This window comes from Heterocephalus glaber, unplaced genomic scaffold (genome assembly GCF_053883595.1).
Source record: "Heterocephalus glaber isolate CG9 unplaced genomic scaffold, H.glaber_assembly_v1.0 deba00001461, whole genome shotgun sequence".
NCBI lineage: Eukaryota > Metazoa > Chordata > Mammalia > Rodentia > Bathyergidae > Heterocephalus > Heterocephalus glaber.
The window spans coordinates 48238159-48256069 of NW_028258308.1; the positions used below are offsets into that span (position 1 = coordinate 48238159).

The 17911-nt window shown below is 39.1% G+C and overlaps 1 pseudogene across 1 annotated transcript; it reads right to left on the bottom strand.

Annotated features, from left to right (window-relative positions):
* Positions 1-3083: 3083 nt before the first annotated feature.
* LOC147826846 (tetratricopeptide repeat protein 19, mitochondrial pseudogene) lies at positions 3084-17418 on the bottom strand (annotated as a pseudogene). The gene is made up of 2 exons (XR_015438747.1): positions 16962-17418; positions 3084-14539 (listed from the first exon to the last, which is right to left on the bottom strand). The product of XR_015438747.1 is annotated as a tetratricopeptide repeat protein 19, mitochondrial pseudogene (transcript).
* Positions 17419-17911: the final 493 nt, after the last annotated feature.

Sequence of the window (17911 nt, forward strand, 5' to 3'; positions counted from 1 at the left end):
GTGAGCAGGCGGTGAACAAAATCCACGAAGGGCTCATCAGGCCCCTGTTGGATATTGGTGAGCGAAGCACTCACATCCCCTTTAGAAGGGAGCTTTCTCCAGGCTCTAGTGGCTGCGGTCTGAATCTGGGCATATAACCCCGCATCAAATTGCATCTGCTGATCGCTGGTAGCATAGGCCCCATCCCCTAGAAGCATATCAAGTATCCAACCATTACCCACCTGAGCATTGCGTCTAGCAGTATCTCGGCAATTTTCAACATATTCAGATTTCCATAATAAATAATCACCTCCTGTAAGGGTGGCGTGGGCCAGAGTCTGCCAATCAATTGGGGTGAGCCAATTTTCTGCCACCAATTCTAAAATAGCCATGGTGTAAGGTACAGTGGCCCCGTATTGAGCTGCAGCCGTTTTAAGTTCTTTAATAACCTTGAAATCAAAACCACTATGGTGTCTCCACCCCTGTCCCTGTGCGTCAGCAGTCTCAGTTACAGGAAAGACTTCCACAGTTTCAAGTTCTAGGGGTACCCTTGATCCAGATGGCACCCTGGGGGTCGCCCCTCTAATGGGGGGTCGTGGCTTAAGGGTGTCTTCTCTACGGACATTTTCATGGGCTTTGCCTGTTCTTAAGCCTTCAAGCTGGGTAATAAGTTCTTGATGTTCCTTTTCTAACCTTATCTGTTCTTTTAGAAATTCTATTTTGTCCCGGAGTTCCTTTTGGGGATCAACAACAGGGCATGCTAGAGCGGGCACAATGGGAGTGTTGGGTTCTAGAAGATAAGGAGGCGGACATTGAACTACGGGTGGCCAATCAGGATTGCGATATCTGGTTGCCTCCTCCTCGAGGTTGGCCCAGTCAGCCTCCCCCGGACTGTTCTGTGAAAAGGGGGGGTTTCTGAAATGTCGGAGGGAAGGATACAAGGCTGGTACCTCCTTAACAGGCGGGGCGGGGTCAGAGGCAGGGGCTGAAAGAGCGGAGGCGGAAGCTGAGGAGCACTGAAGCTTTTCTTTAAAAGGCTTGGAAGAGGCAGAGCCCGCCTGTAAGCCCTCATCAAGAACATTTTGTTTTTTCTTGTCTAAGTCATCGTCGCTATCAAAAGACATCAAGTCTTCTCCTTCATCCTTTGAGGGAGTCCCGTCCCGCAGGGGCTCGGGCCTCGGCACCATCTTGGCATCCTGCAGGGTATTTACAAACTCCTCACTCGGAGGGAGAGTGATCGACCCTTCCTCCGATTGGAGAGCTATCTCCCCAACCTGGATGGCTTGAGCCACCACCGGATCTTTGGTTTTTTGAGAGATAATGTCATTAATAAGATTCCAATAAGAAAATGCAGTGATCAGGACCTTTCCTGGTCCGCAAGTAGCATAGTAATCCTTAAGGGCCTCCCCTACTCTTTTCCATCTCCTCTCATCAATAGTACCCTCGGCGGGAAACCAAGGGCAGAGATCTCTAATATAATCAAAAAATTTTAACAACTGTTTGACTGTAACCTTTACCCCTCGTGCCTGTAAAGTTTCTTTAAGACCTTGTACAAATAACTCATGCTGGCTAATGCCCTGTCCCATAATCGCTGCTCAACTCACCGAGGTGCAGGAAAGACGGCAGGTTCACGTCAGACGCAATCCTCTTTTTTCTATTTTATTTTATTGGGCCCCCGAGCAGCGTTCTTCACTGGATCCCCCCGTTCTCTGGCCCCACGTTGGGCGCCACTTGTCCCGGCCCGCGGGTAAGTCAACGGAGACCCTAGAGGGGGGGTGAGAATGACAAAGGACAGGGGACACGAGAGATGGAGACAAGACAGGTTTCTGATCAGGTCTCGTTTATTGCGGAAGCTGCTACAACATATATACCGTAGGGCTAGAGGGGAGGAGCAAGAGGAGGGTACTGGGGCTACTTCCTTGTTGCCGGGTAGATTTGCAGCAGGCCCGGATATGTCCGTAAAAGGCACTCAAGAGTTCTAGCGGGGGGGCAAGGCCCCCCACATAGAGCTAAGACAAAAACATATGATTATCTCCATAGATGCAGAAAAAGCATTTGACAAAATTGAACATGCATTTATGATAAAAACCCTATGAAAATTGGAATAGATGGTCTCTACCTCAGACTGATAGAAGCCATCTATGAAAAACCAACAGCCAATATCATACTAAATGGTCAAAAACTGAAATCCTTCACACTAAACTCAGGAACAAGACAAGGATGTCCACTATCACCACTCTTGTTCAATATAGTTCTAGAAACCTTATCCACAGCAATTAGACAAGAGAAAGAAATAAAAGGAATAAAGAAGTCAAATTGTCATTATTTGCAGATGACAGGATAGCACCACCATTTTTAATAGCTACATAAAACCAGACAAATTGTTCACTTTTATTAATAATCATCATGTGGGTATTATATTCACAGGTACCCAATGTTCACTTCAAAACTTCATGTGGAGTGCTGGTGGCAATCTTCCTTTGTACATTAAATCCACACTGTGCTTTATGAAGTAGTTTGTAACAGAATTAACTCACCATACCCCCCCCATGCCAGGAGATGAATAGCTTGTTCTGCCAGATCATAATAAAGAGAAGAAAGGGCAATAAATCAGTGAACCAATACCTTGTGGTAGAGATAACTAGGTATAATTACCATACCCAAAGTAAAACTGGCCCATTTCAATCTGTAATTACACTAGCATGAACACCAACTAATCATAGTACAACAGAAACCTTCACTTAACATCAGTCCTTAGAAGTTGTGATTACTTGTGTCAAAATTATTTTTCCTTTAAAAGCAAAATTGGCAGTGTATACAACTTGTCCTTTGCCACGGCTATGTGGAGGAAACCTGAATATCAAGAACAAAGGATTTACATGATTGACTAGGGTGCCACAGTCATTGAAATAACTATTCCTGTTGGTTACCAGAAATTAAGGATTCTTCCTACCACAAAAATAGATTTAGAGTTTGATAACTTTAAGTCAAAGATCTTTTTTCTGAACAGCTCAGCCAATTCTTCTTTGATGTGCTGTGTAGAATCCTCATCTCTTTTCAGCTCTGCTTGCTTCATTGCTTCCTGGTGGATCTCTTTTACTTGTGTGTATCATTTTCTATGTATCAAAATTGCAGCTAGATTACTGAGTACAGTAATGTGCAGCCCAGGATGATTTTTCTGTCTTGCCAGTTCTGATGGTCTTTGCATATAAACATTGGCCTCATCAAAGTGGCCCTGTGCATCCAAGATAGTAGCCAGGTCATTCATCAGTACAATTGTCTATGGGGTCTTTCTTCTTATAATTCTTCAGAAACCTGCAGAGAATTTTCAGACATCCTTTGTGCCAGTGATGACTTTTTGGAAAACAGAAGTTATTATGCACAGGCATCTATGCACATGCTGGGAGGAGGTAGGTATTAGCTTTTTCTTCCACTGACACAAGATCTTCTGCTAACTCTGTTTCTCCTTCAATTTTTTCCTCTAGAGTTGAAATGTAGAATTCTTATCCAGCAAGAGCAAATTCTTGGCTCTTCTGAGCAGCATAGATACTGTCCAGCTTCTGGGAGATTCCAATTATTGTGTTGTCTTCCTGCTTCATGCCCCCTCCAAACAGGTAATTCATTTTTGCTTAAAAAGCTGTTCAGCATTTTCAAGCTGACCTCATATAAATCCTCAGTTAGCCATCACATCATAAGTGTAAGGGATAGCCTTATTGTTCTCACTCTGATAGGCAAGGTGAGAGCATCATGCAAAATTAGCTCAGCCTCTTCTGGCTCATCTTTCGTGATGCTCAACTTGTCTCCTTTTAGAAGCTGGATGATCTCTGCCTAGGCTTCGTCTGATGCATCCCATCTGCTGCAGCAGGCCTTGAGAATCAGGCGAGTGCTGCCAGCAGTGGGAGCAGGCTGAGGCATGGAGCTCCTGGCTTTCAGCAGCCAGGGAGCAAGTGCACTGAGCAACCCACAGGGCAATGATGCCCTTTGGCCTGAAGAAAGGCTCAGCTCAGCATCCCACTCAGGAGCCAGAACATGTTTTCTGTGACTTTTTATTCCCATAGGAACTCAGTCTTATCCAATAAATCTCTTTTCAAATTGGCTTCTGATCAGACCACTTGTAAATATGGTGGCACTGCAGTGGATTTCTTCTTCAAAACTAGCCTACCATGCTGAAAGTGTCACTTTCAGGGTAAAATCTACTTGCTTTGCATCTTGCAATAAGCATTGTTTTTCTTGGTGCTACAAGTGCTTGTCTGTTTTTTCTCAATGGGGCTGCAGGTTCTTTCTGAGCTTACATTGTGCCTGCTGGGTCAGCTTCTGGAGGGAATTCTTTCAAATTCAAGTTATGTAACTTGCACTATCCTCATACCAAAGTTAAAATGATGGTACAAGAAAATAAATTCCCAGCCAGTATTCTTCATGAACATACATCTAATATCCCCCAACAAAATCCAGGCAAACCAAATTCAACAGCACATTAAAAGTAAGTTTTAGCATGACCACTTGGGATTTACTCTTGGGAAGCAAATTTGGTTGAATGCATGCAAATAAATATAAGTGATGGAATGGACTGACAGGATGAAAAATAGATTTATAGATCACCCCAATAAATGCAGAAAATCATTAGACAAAATTCAACAATCTTTCATGTTCAAAATTCTCCACAAAGAGTAATCCAGTTGTCACAAACCTATAATCCATATATATTCTCACACCCTAGTTCCAGACACCTACAAAAAGCCCCATGTATGAGGCATGAGGCTTTGAGGGACAACTAGATACAAGCCAAAGCACATATCTCAGAGCAATCTCATCATTGGTATATCCAAGATACTGAAATCACTCCACTGGAGAAATATCTTCAACTCTTATTAGCTGCAGCTTTGTTGACATGGAAGCAACCTAGGTGTCCCTCATCTGATAGAGGGGAAAAAATCCAGCACATAAACTAATGGAATGGAACTATACAAGGTTAATCATCAGGAAGTCCTGGGATTTGCACCAACCTGGCTGAACCCTGAGGGCTTTATTCCATGTGAAACATGCCAGGCATAATCACTTCTATGTGGAATCTCACAGAGTTGAATTTATACATCTATAGAGTAAAACAATTTTTACCAGATTCTGGCAGAGGAGGTTCAGTGGGTAACAGGGAAATATTGATCAAAGTGTTCAAAGTTTCAACAACACAGAAAGATTAGCCTTCAGTGATCTATTGCACAGGATGGTGAACATACAGTTGCTTTATATATTTTCAGTAGCTGAACAAAGTAGACTTTGAATGTTCACACCTAAAAATGTTAATTAGAATTGATGATGGATTTGATAATTACTCTCATTTCAACATTCCACTTTGAAAACACTGAGGATTGAGAAAGCATCTTTTATATGTGCATGATTATTATGTGTAAATAAATACATGCATAAAATTATTCAAATCAAAATCTAGAAATAAAAATTTCTTAGTGTAAATGACTTGCGCATTATATTTGAAAAAGTCTCATAATAGTATTTTCATTGAAAATTCTAGAATATACTGATGTAGAATTTCATAAATCCATTAATAGAAATCATAAGTTCTAGGTAGAGAGTTAAAACAAAGAAGAACTGGAGTAATTTATAAATTGAGAATGGGAATTACAAATTAATCTTCTTATTCATTAAAATATCTGGAGGAAAATAAATCTTGACAGAAAAATCTACATAAATCTAAATAAACAGAGAAAATAGGGCAAAAGAAATTCATATTCCAACATTCAGAATTTTTGACATCCTACTTTTGCAACTGTGTCATTTAAATATAAATTTGAAAGAGATCTTGTTTCCTTGAAAGTAGCTATGAAGATGACCCAGATACTATTATATTTTAAAAAGACATGTAGATATGTTAGTAAGCTTGGTTGGAGGAAATATTTGATGACAAATACAGAAAGTAAATCAAATTTGCACCTTATATAAATATATAATTGTCACCTATACCTAGATAAAGCTGGAGAACACATGTAGCCTCTTCAGTGATGAAACATTGAAAGTTCCATCTCAGACATCAGAGGAGGGTGAGCCACATCCAGACCTTCAGCAGGACATGAGCTCTGGATGACAGCAGGTCCATGGGGCCAAACACCACTTGCTTCTGCCTGGAACAATAAGTATGGAGATACAGGGAGCCTGATGTGCCTGTTGTTCCAATACTGGACTAGGGCTAAATGTGCACTAGAGTCTTGATGCTGAGGTTTTCCTAGACAGGGCATCTGGACAAAAATCTAGAAAATTTTGGATTCAGTTATTAGACATCAAATTTCCAAAACTGTACTTATTTTAACCTCTAGATTGCAGTATTAGCTCTTGGGTGTCAGAAAAATAAAAATGTCTCCATTTTCAATCAATGCACTTGTATCCACTATTTGATGAGTAAAATGTACTACACATGCAAGCATTACCTGTCACTCCCCAGGTAAATCCCAGGAGCAATTATATTTTCATCTGTCTCCATCCTACAATCTGATAACTATTTTTCTTCATGCACAAATTTTAGTAAATAAAGCATGAGGTTCATCTATTCATTCAGAGCACAGGGAGAAAGCAAAACTTCCAAAATAAAAATTTTGAGAAGTTCACCTCTCTCTATTTACAAAGATTTATTTCCAATTGTTTTGTGTATTAATTTTCACTGAGTGAATTGAAAGGGTTTTAGTAGATGCAGCAAAGGGTCCCGTGAGGTTTCTTAGTGTTGATCACCCCATCTTGTTCTCAGGCTTGAGTTAATCCCCTGTCTAATCTCATTGTCATTTATCCTGCCCTGAGTGGAAAAGTGAGTGCAAAAGAGCACATTGCAGACAGCAGGGTCTTCTCACAGGACCACTCAGTGTGCTTCTCCAGGTTGGTCAGATCCAACAACTGAGGTTATCTCAGCAGCACAGGTGTCTGTTAAGGTGCAACACATAACTCACACACTGCTCTTTATGGTACCTGTCTTAGTTTTTATCTCAAAATCACCCCAAACATTTTTGAGACAATTTTCCAATGCACACCAGACTTCTAATGTTTTGGGAAACATGTATAAGACATACAAGTACTGAAAAAGAAAACTGAGACATAGATTTGTAATTCATGCAGAAATCAAAAATGTACACAGTCAAATAAATTAGATAACTCAAAGGTATAGATCCCTATTTAAGAACATGTATCAAGCATAAAATAAAATACTGTAAATGATAGTTAATATTTTGTTTTAGTCAAGATAATTCTTGACTGTGAACAGAGAATATCTGTTGAACATTCTTCTCTGACCACCATTGATCTCCCTGTGGTGTACACCATAGATGATGGGGTTCACAAATGGGAGCACCATGGTGTAGAACATGGCAGCCAGAGGATTCTTAAAGGATGGTTTCTTTGCAATGGGACTTAAGAGATCTACTGCTCCCAAAGTGACAACCAAAAACCAAATGGCCAGCTGCTTGGTACAGGTGGACATGGCTTTGTTAGGGGATTTCACTAAATGGGTCTTAAGAACAGCTGAAAATATATTAATATATGACACAAACATAAATGCAAAACACAGTGAGGCAAAGCAAACACACTGCAATGATTACAAATTCAAAATACTGGACATTTGGTGATGAGATCCTCAGAATTTGAGGAATATCACAGAAATATTGCTGGATCACACTGATCATGGTGAAAGGAAGCGTGAACAAAGCACCTGTGTGGATATCAGAGTAAATCAGACCAGAGCCCCAGGAGCCAGCTGTGCCCTGAGAGCACAGACTCAGGCTACTGATGACCCCATAGCATAGAGGGTGGCAAACAGCCACATAGCAGTCATAGGACATGACTACCAGGAAGGCAAATTCCACAGCCACACACAGTGTGAACAGGAAAATCTGTGAAGAACACTATCTGGGAGATCATCTTACTGCCCATCATAGAATTCACTACAGCTTTGGGAATAATAACTTAGATCCTGCTGTGGTCCCCAAGGGCTACATTGCTTATAAAAAAGCACATGGGAGAGTACAGATGTGTGTCTGTCATGATGACTGTGACAGTCACAAGATTCTCTGTTGGTGCTCCCAAATTAATCACAAAGAACAGCTTTCCCAAGCTCAGAGATGGAGAGTCATGTCCTCTGTAACCATGAAAGTCTCCTGGTCCTTTCTTCATACAGGAAAAGATAAGGTTCAGTAGGAATTTTTAATGCATAGGTTCCTCAGAAAGCTTAGCTGTCCTGTGTCTTGGTCTCTTTTGTGCTCAGCATAGCACAGTACCTGTGGGGAATACTTTATTTTTCAAATGTATTTTAGCAAACAGTTCTGAGGTCAAAGTCCATGGCTGGGGCCTTGGTGCTGGTGAGTGGCTGATGGGAGAAAAAGCAGTGGGAAGAAGAGAGGAGAGGAGAGGAGGGGAGAGGAGCAGAAAGAATGGGAGAGGAGGCAAGGGAAGGGGAGTGGAGAGGAAAGGAGAAAAGAGAAGAGAACTGGTGAAGACCTCAGCTTGGTCTATTTAAACGACACTCTCTTTGGATGAACATTTGATTCTTTGTTAGTCTTTTTGGAGGATTTTACCCATAAATTATTTAACTCTCACCAGGCCCCACATCCATAGGTTCTGTCATCTCCTGTTACCATTACACTGGGGAGTGGGACACACAAATTTTGGAGCATGGACTGCATACAAGCCTCAGCATCAAGTTAGAAGGAAGCATTTTCCTGATCTTAAAGATTCTCTGGTTTATGTCTAGTGAGTTTCATCGATGTAGAAAGCACAATGTCTCATCCTTTATGGTTAGGTTTTTATTTTCACATACTCAAATTGCTAACTTTAGTTTAGCACTGGGGAGATCCTACATTGATGGCTTTATGAGTAAATTACACCAGAAATTGAATAAGAAAACCAAATGAAAGTTAATGCAATAATTTAGAGACAAATTCACATCCCCAATCTGATAATCTTCAGTAGCATTCAAATGTATCTTAGACTCTGATAATGGAGCCTGAGAAATGGATATTACTAGTGCTTCCCTAAAGGTGGAAATGAAGTCCCAAGGCATCCCACAGGGAGCTCCCTTCTGCCTCCCCAGGATCCCTTTCATCTGAGGGATGTAATTACCCACTGTTCATGTGGGAAAGTCCATGGGACAATGACTCAAAAGAGACTTGATTAGTACCATTTTCACTCCATGGTTAAATGAAATTGATTATTTTTCTATAACTCTTAATTTGCATGAAGAATAATTTAGCACATATAAGGGGGTATCTTTTTAAAAAATACTCCTACACTGGTTTTGAGTAAATGTAAATAAAATTAACATAAGATATCTATTTCAAACATTGGATGCTATCGCTAAATCTATTGCAAAGACCACAGTTGCCCAGAGAGCTCCAATTCTTCTGCTAAATTTGTTTTTGATAACACGACTTTTTTGCTTTATTCCTTACATGAACTAGGCACAATGAGGTGGCACCCAACACCTCCTGCTGTAGCTGGATAAATACATCCAGTGTGGTAGAATCTCTGCTGAAAGAAACCAGCACCCCAGCTACTTATGTCATCAATGCAAATCCTTCTTCTGGCTCATTCAGGGTGTGTTTCCATGTGCTTGGTAGATTTATGAATGCTCTTGCTGAGTGTGCTCAGTCACTTAGCTATTCCCTCCCACTAGGCATTCTAATTGTCTTCTCTTGTGCCCTGTTTCTCTAGGTGTTGCATGCTCATATATCTGGGACATGTAGGTGGTCTCACCTTGGTTAGAATAGCGAACAAAATAAGAATGTAAAGAATCACCCAACTAACTGGACATTATCAATTGTAAATTCCATACTTGAACCAAATACATAAATTATCATGGTATCAAATAGTGGCATCCATGCTCAAGGATTTTCCCATTCTTTGAAGTGTGATACTGACTGTGTCAGGAGACACTTAGAGGTTTAGTGAAGTACATTTCTGGGTGTGTCAGGTTCACGGAGACATGACCTAAAGGTCTATATTGAGTCTGGAACCTCTTCCTCTCTTGTGGTGTTTCCTGTTTTTGTTTTTGTTTTTTTTCCATGTCTTTGACATCCCTATCTTACAGCCAGATGACCAAGGACTGAATTCTTTGAATCCAAGAGCAAAATTTAACCTCTAATCATTTAAGTTGTGGGGAGATATTTATTGGCATAGATGAGAAACCTGACCAATTTATGTTATAGGGACCAGGAGTAGGGACAGCCCAAACTTTCTGCAACTCACATGTTATAACTATTTTCCCTGGATGCCAGGCATGGAGTTAGAAGACATATTGAATGTGCTCATGAACATAAAATACATTTTTAAAAGATCAAGCATAAAGGACCAACCTGAAAATGTAATAAATATTTAACTTAAAAAAGAGACAAAAAATGGGGAAAATATCAACAATGCATGCAGTATAAGTAAAATTTAGTGATTTCCACACATATATGATTACAAGTTGGAAAGTCAATAATATATACATATGAAATAAAAGACAGTAGAATCCTTACATAAATAGGTTAATATGCTGGGATAATAATTTTTTGATTAATTGATTAATTAAAACATTGAGTGACTCAATCAATTACAAAACCTTTGGCTTTGTCAAAGTGAAACTTTACCAGAAATATGAATCTGTGAAGCAAGGTATTGGTAGTTCACTCATGTTATTAGTTCATGGCATTACACACAGCCTGGTGACAACTGCCCCTGTGCTATGTGTAGTGCACATTTCTTGCCTGTATCATTCCACAATGTCATGATAGCTTTACAGACAGTTTCTTTTTGGCTAAAACAGGTAGAAAAAGGACTACATCATAAAATTTGTTTTAGGTTGGCAGTGAACTTCAATAGCAGGATAAGTCAGGAATCACTTAACTGTCCTAAATTTTAGTCATTTAAAATGCAAAATGAGAATAATACTTGGTTTTTTTGAAAATTGGAAGACTATAAAAATTAGTAATATATTTGAAATGTCAAGCCTGAAATGAGTAAGCATAACTTTTATTACATAAGAAGCAATAGTGACATGTAAATATTTTTCTAAGTCTAGCCAAATCATACTGAGTTCAGTACTTCAGGAATCATTGCCTGTGTTTCACTGAATTCCTTATTTGTGCACTAAACCATGTCCTGATGTTTTACTCTAGTAGATCTTCTGATTGCCTGCAGTGCACAAGTCAGATAAATGCTATTAAACATTATATAAAAATATATTCATATATATATGTATTCTTATTTACACAAACTTGAAAAATATATATATATATACATATATATATTCTTATTTATACAAACTGCCAGAACAGTGTGTATTCAAAAATGTTGCATAAAAGTAAATTAGGAATTAATAATCTTCTCTGTATTAGGAGGGAGGGGAATGTGAGGTTAGTGTTTCCTGAGTACAGAATTTCAATTGGGAGGATGAAAAATTTTGGAAAGGAAGAAGTATGTGGATGTCTCTGGTACAAATCTCCAAATGTTGCAAAGTGTGTGTTTAAAAACAATTTCCCATAACCTAGAATAAGTATCATCAATGGAATGATACAATACATTAGGAATTCAATAGTGTGATATTGTTGGGACTGTGAAACATTGACTTTTTTCATAAACTGGAATTGGAAAAGTAAAATATTACATAGAATGAGCTATGCATTTGAGTTTCAGAGTTCCTTGTTCCTCTGCCACATGAGGCCATCTGTCACAGTGATCATCCATGGGTAGCATGAACGATGAGAAGATTACTGGGAGATGAGACTTGGTTCAGTCACCAGACAGCCCATAGGGGCTGCTGCTTCACAGAGAGAGAGCCCGGCCATCAGGGCAACTCTGGGAGAAGGAACAGCACCTTACCAAATACCCTGTGGCTTTTATTTAGAATCTTAGTGTAAGAGAAAGAGCAAAGAAAAGTAGTTTGGGCCAAGAGCTGCCTTAAGACTGGGCAGTTTTCTTGGAGGAAGGGGAAAGACATGGCCAGACACAACATAATTTACTAATGTAAATTTCTTGTTGCTTAACCACTTGAATCTCACACAGCCTGTGTTCTTTTGCCTCACAGTGAAATTATTTGTGTGTTTTTGTCCCATATTTTAAAAATTCCCTCCTCATAGAGCCTGTGCTTTTGCCCTACATTTTAACCATTCAATTTAATCATTAACTCCTGGCCAGGTTCCCCACATTTCCCCCTTTTTGTTTTACAAAATCAGGCCTGGGGAGGAAGAGAAATATAGTGTAAGGAGTAATGGGCCTCATGCAGGGAGGTCATCATGGACTCGGCACATAGCATCTGTTGGAATAGCATATAAAGGGCCTTGAGGACTATAAGAAAAAACAACAAAAAGATAATTCCAACAGTAATAAGAATCCAGTGTGAAGGTTGAGGCCAGAAAACCAAATTTTTGGGTTGATCCAGCAGGTGATATTATTAAGGTAACTTAAAATGACATTGCCAGCTTCCACTGTGATTTATGAAGCTGGGCCTGTGGTCAGCCCTGGAGATTAGTGATGTCTCCATCCAGATTTGTGTGAAAGGAAACAATGAAAAGGTGTGAAACTTCTTCTTAGGACTCTAAATGGCTAAATGCAAGAAATGTAATGCACATAAAATGATAAATGCCATCACAACTAAGTTGACTGTGTGTCTAAAGTGCTTGTTGATGCTTCTTGAGCCTGATTTTCTTTTCATCAGAAAGTACCATTTGTATGATTACAGGTGCCAACCACTATAATAGCCAGATTTGGTGTAGACCCTCCTATAGTCCTTACAGAACCAGGAGTTGGAGTTAAATTTTATCTGTTTGAGAGGTGTCATTAGAGGAAAAAGATGTTCTTGGCTTTTTCCATGGGACTCTATCTAAGACAGGTTAGAGGTAAGAACATGAGCCCCATAAACCATGTCATTTATTTGAGGTGTATATGTCAGCAAACTCAGAAAGATAAGGAAGCTTTCTACCTTTGTAATTTTGGATTTGCATGTGACTTACATGATCATTGTGAGAAACAGGTTTGTAGAAGTGAAGGGAATTCTTGTCCTTGCAGTGTATGTTCAACTTGAGTGTTGAACTGCTTTTTTTGTCTAGTTGTAAAACCACGTGAATCACAATTTTTAAAATTTAAAGAAAATAGATCTTTAGATACTTGTTTGTGAGGGAGGTCCACCTACATATCCCTCCTTTTTGTTTTAATAAATGGGTCCTAAGGAGCTCCTTGGCTTTTCTTACAATGGGATGTCTTGTAGGGTTTTGACCAATATCAGTAACATATTTAACACTTCAGAGTAGGAGAAATGTTTTTAAAGAAATTGGTATTGCCTTCATTAGTGAGCTAGGGAACATATGAAAGTGCATCTCATCTTATGTATTATGAATAAGGGCAGTTTTAATGACTTGTTAAGTCCCCACAACATAGGCTGAATCAAAGACAATATTGAGAGGCTGAATCAGGGAAATGATATATATATATTTTTTTGGTACCAGGAATCGAACTCGGGTCCTTGCGCTTGCGCAGCAGGTAGCGAAACCACTGAGCTAAATCCCCTGCCCGGAAATGGTATTTTTTTAATCAATCAAGATTGTCTTAGTAATTAAACTGTTAACAGGTAACAATTATAAAGTTTATAGAGAAAACTTGAGATCAAGAACAACATAACACATTATCATAACAATCAGGATGATGACATTATTATATAAAATGACATGAAAAAATTTTCCCAAAATTGTAAACTTTCAATAAAATGTCACCTAAAAAGACTGCATCTGTTCAAAGATGTATTTTATGTGATATTTTTGGACCATATAATATCTGAGCCTTTTTTAAGTATTGTAGCATAAATATTTAACATATATGTAATAATCATTTAAGGATAAGCCTTGAAAAAGTATCTGTATCTTTGAAGACCTGTGCATTTGGGAAACAATATTTAATATACTTAATACATCATGAAGCTAGCAATAATGAGTGTCACAAATTAGGCTGAAACTGCCCCAGGAGGCAGCTTTGCCTTATTTTTTGTCATAGATCTGTCTGGATGCCTCTGCTAGTTTTGCAGAAAAGCTCATGTTTACTATTAATTCTAAAAATGAGAGTTGTAGCCTTTGTCAGCCAGAGAGGGGAGCTGAGATGTGGGGAGGACCTACCTATGAGAGTTAGGGCTCCAGCCCCTGATGTTCCTTGAGCAACAAGGAGCTTTAAGAAGGAATAGTCTGAGCTCCACCAAACTGACCGGCAAACACACATATTTCTTTTTATAAACTGCATCCTCTACAAGCTTTTCATCAACATACTTGAGCTTTCCAGTTCTAACACTGTATCTCTCTTTATCTTTCTAGCAAAGCAAAACTTTTATCATACAAAATCCTCTCATATCAAAAGGATATCTTATAGGTTCCTTTGTATATTTTTCTGTTTCCTACTTACTATAAACCTTTTTATAACAAACTTGTCTGCAGTTGCTTGGATTTTAAAGGTTCCTTCTGTCATTTTTCCTTTGGTCTCAGACTGTTCTATTTTCAAACTTGACTGGCTGCCAGCAGACTTTCATGTAACCATGAGTCAGTGATCTTGTCACCTGCAGAAAGCAGAGGGAAGAACAAGTTAACCCCATAATTGTAATTTCAGATTTTATAAAGCACAAGAATGTTTTAAGCATGTTAATTAAATGAAAATACCAACTTGATTTGGAAGCTATAAGTATATTTATCAAGTAGCTAAGATTTGTAAAAACAGGCTCTTTTTCTGACTCTGGATTGGCTCTCACAACAGAGCAGGAGAATTTTAGGGTAGACTCAGCTTCTACTGAGGCTCAGGGAGTTGGGTATTTCCATTTTTTGCAATAAGGTTTCACTCATTATCAATTTTGGAGCCATACTGATTACCCCAGTGAGGTAATTTTTTACAATTAGGGCATTTTTGGTTTGTTTCTGTATCTTTATTTGGCTTATTGTCTTTATAATCCTTTAAAATATTTCCCTTTGCACAATTATAACATATTTTAGGCTTTAAAGCAGCAGCAAATACTGTGCCTTATAAATATCAGTTCCAACATTTTGCTAAGCGTTAATCATTTTAGCAATACTTATAAAATTTTTAAGGGTTGTGAGGGGTCACAATAAGCACTGGCACTTTTGTTTTTGTTTTTTTTGTTGTTGTTGTTGTTTTGGTACCGGGGATCAAACTTGGGACTTTGTGCTTTCAAGGCAGGTGCAGGAACCACTGAGCTAAATCCCCAGCCCTAACACTGGCACGTTTATATGCTCATTGAAGGATGTCTTCAAAATCAAGAGGAAGTATCTATAGATTATTATTTTTTATTTTTGCTCATGTACGAGGTCATTTGGTCACCATGTCTGTTTTAATTTTTCTTGCATCAGTTTCTGTGTTCTTAACACAACAATCTCTGGTGTTCTATAGCTTCTTCATGGACCTACTATTTAGGCAGAGCTGGCCACTAAAAAGTGGGGTGGGACATGTCTCCCCTTCCCCTAGTACCTGTTACATGCAAGTGTGGAATTTTCCAGATGAGCACCTATTGTAAGAAATAAATTTATTTTTCTAGACCCAAATTGGATTCCAGAGGCTGTGAAACCAATCCTTGATTTATATTATTTAAGAATTAAGGCCGAGTATTTAGCTCAGTGGTTTTGCTGCCCACTGCACAAGCACAAGTCCCCGAGTTTGATCCTTGGTACCAAAAAAAAAGAAAAGAAAAAAGAAAAAAGAGTGATGTTGACAGGCACACCAACATTGAGAAGCTATGAGTTTTTATTTTTAATTCACAAGAGTCTGTCCCAGAAATATAGACTTTTTAGTCTCATTTTTAAGATTGTCCCTTGAATTCCAGTGAAAAAACTTCTAATTGTTGCATATAGCCAACAACAGGGATTGCACTTATAAAACCAATTTTGAAGGGTTAACAACCTGAAAGGAAACATCACCAACTTTAAAGGCATCTTTATTTTTACCAACTTACTTAAATTAGCCCACTATTAGGGTATGAAAACCAAAAGGCACTGGGCTAATATCACGAGTGTCTATCATAAATCAACTTGGAGGATAAGATATGTCTGAAAGTTAACACACACATAGAAAGCAAATATATTAGCCTAAATCATGTATAACTTTATATTATCAAACTGTAAGGCTTTCAAGTGTAATTGCCCTTCAAGTCTATTAGTTTTTATTCTGTAACAAGTTTCAGTTTGGCTCATTCACTTAAGAGCCAGAAGTTTATAAGTTCAAAAATAAAGGAAAAACTAAAATTTAGGAGAACTCAACATTTTGAATAAATCAGCTTCAGGCACTTTATCAGTTATTAAAACAGATTAAAACAGATTATTAAAACAGATTAACAGATTTATCACTTAGTAAAATAAATTAAAACAGGCAGATGAACTATCACAAACAGAACACATAAACAGATTTAATCAGAGTCCACTCATGATTTTGTCATTACTTTGACTCTTTGTAACGATATTCATGAGAGTTTTCATTTTAAGAGACATTTTAAATGTTGCTTACATTGCTTTTCCTTCTTAAAGTTTGACTCATATTGTAGGCAAAGCAAGAGAAATGAAAGTAAAGGAGCAAAGTGAGAAACAAATGAACTGTCCTCACTCACTTAGCAACTGGACAGTTAAAAAACCCTCTGTGTTGATAAACTGGAAGCTTGAGCTTCCCTTAAGCTTACTACACTATTTGTCAGATTCCTATGTTCCCTTCCCAGGATGAAGAGTGGACGCCTCCTTGCTCCTTTCCCAGGCTGGGCAGGCCAGCCCTCCACAATGATCTGCAGCAGCAGTCTTTCCTCACACCACTTGCACTACTTGTTGCAGTCAGTGACTGAGGGTGGCATGGAAGATGAAAAGATTACTCAGACACAAAACTCAGTTCAGTAATCCAGAGGCCCAGGGGAGTATTTCTCAACCCATAGTGCCCAGCCACCAGGGAGACTCTGGGAAAAGAAAGACCCACCAAGCCAAGAACACACTTGCCTTTATTTAAAATCTCAGTGCAAGAGGAAGAGCAGATACAAGCAGCTTGGTCCAGGAGTTATCTCAAGGCATGGCCATTTTTCATGGAGAACAGAGAAGGACATGGCCAGACACAACATGCTTTACTGATCTAAGCTTCTTCTTTAACCATTTGATTCTCACACAGTCCATGTGACTTTGCCCCATAATTTAACCATTTACTCCTCATAGAGCCTTTTATTCTGGTTTAATTATTTGTGTTTTTGCCCTGTATTTGACCATTCCCTCCTTACAGAGCCTGTGCACTTTGTCCCAGTTTAATCTTTCAGTTAATCAGTCACTCCTGACCAGGTCCCACAGCTATCTATCTCATGGTGTCTCTTATAGCTAATCAAACCAGGTTAAAATCAGAGAAATATAGTTTCTTCCTGTATTAGGGTATAATGACTTTTTCTAGTAGATAATCTAGTGAGAAGGGAAGAGAGTTTCTCAGAGAGATGAGAATGTTTTAGAGATACATTAGTCATCTTTTCAATCACTGGACCAAATACCGAACACCCACAAGTTAGAGAGAGACCATTTTTTTCACTCATCACTTTTAGCTGACTCTGTCCACAGTGAGCTGATGCACAGAATCAAGGGGCAGGCAGAAGCGATGGTAGAGGAAAGTGCACATGCCATGCAGGCAGCAGGCAGTAGGAAGAGCTACAGAGAAGAATCCACCCTTGCAGCTGACCCCACTGCAGCCTCCTCCATCCAGGTGACCTCCTCCCAGCACAGTGGGGTCCTGAGCTCCTCAGTGAGTGAATTCACTTGTACTGCATCATTGAGATCCATTACCATCCCAGCCAGGAGGCTATGAGGCCATTTTATGTCTGAATCACAGTGCAGTTGGTGATGTGGTTGCAGAACTGTGACACAGCTGGTCAGACCTGGATTAACTCACAACACAGGGTCCTCTCTTCCTGTGT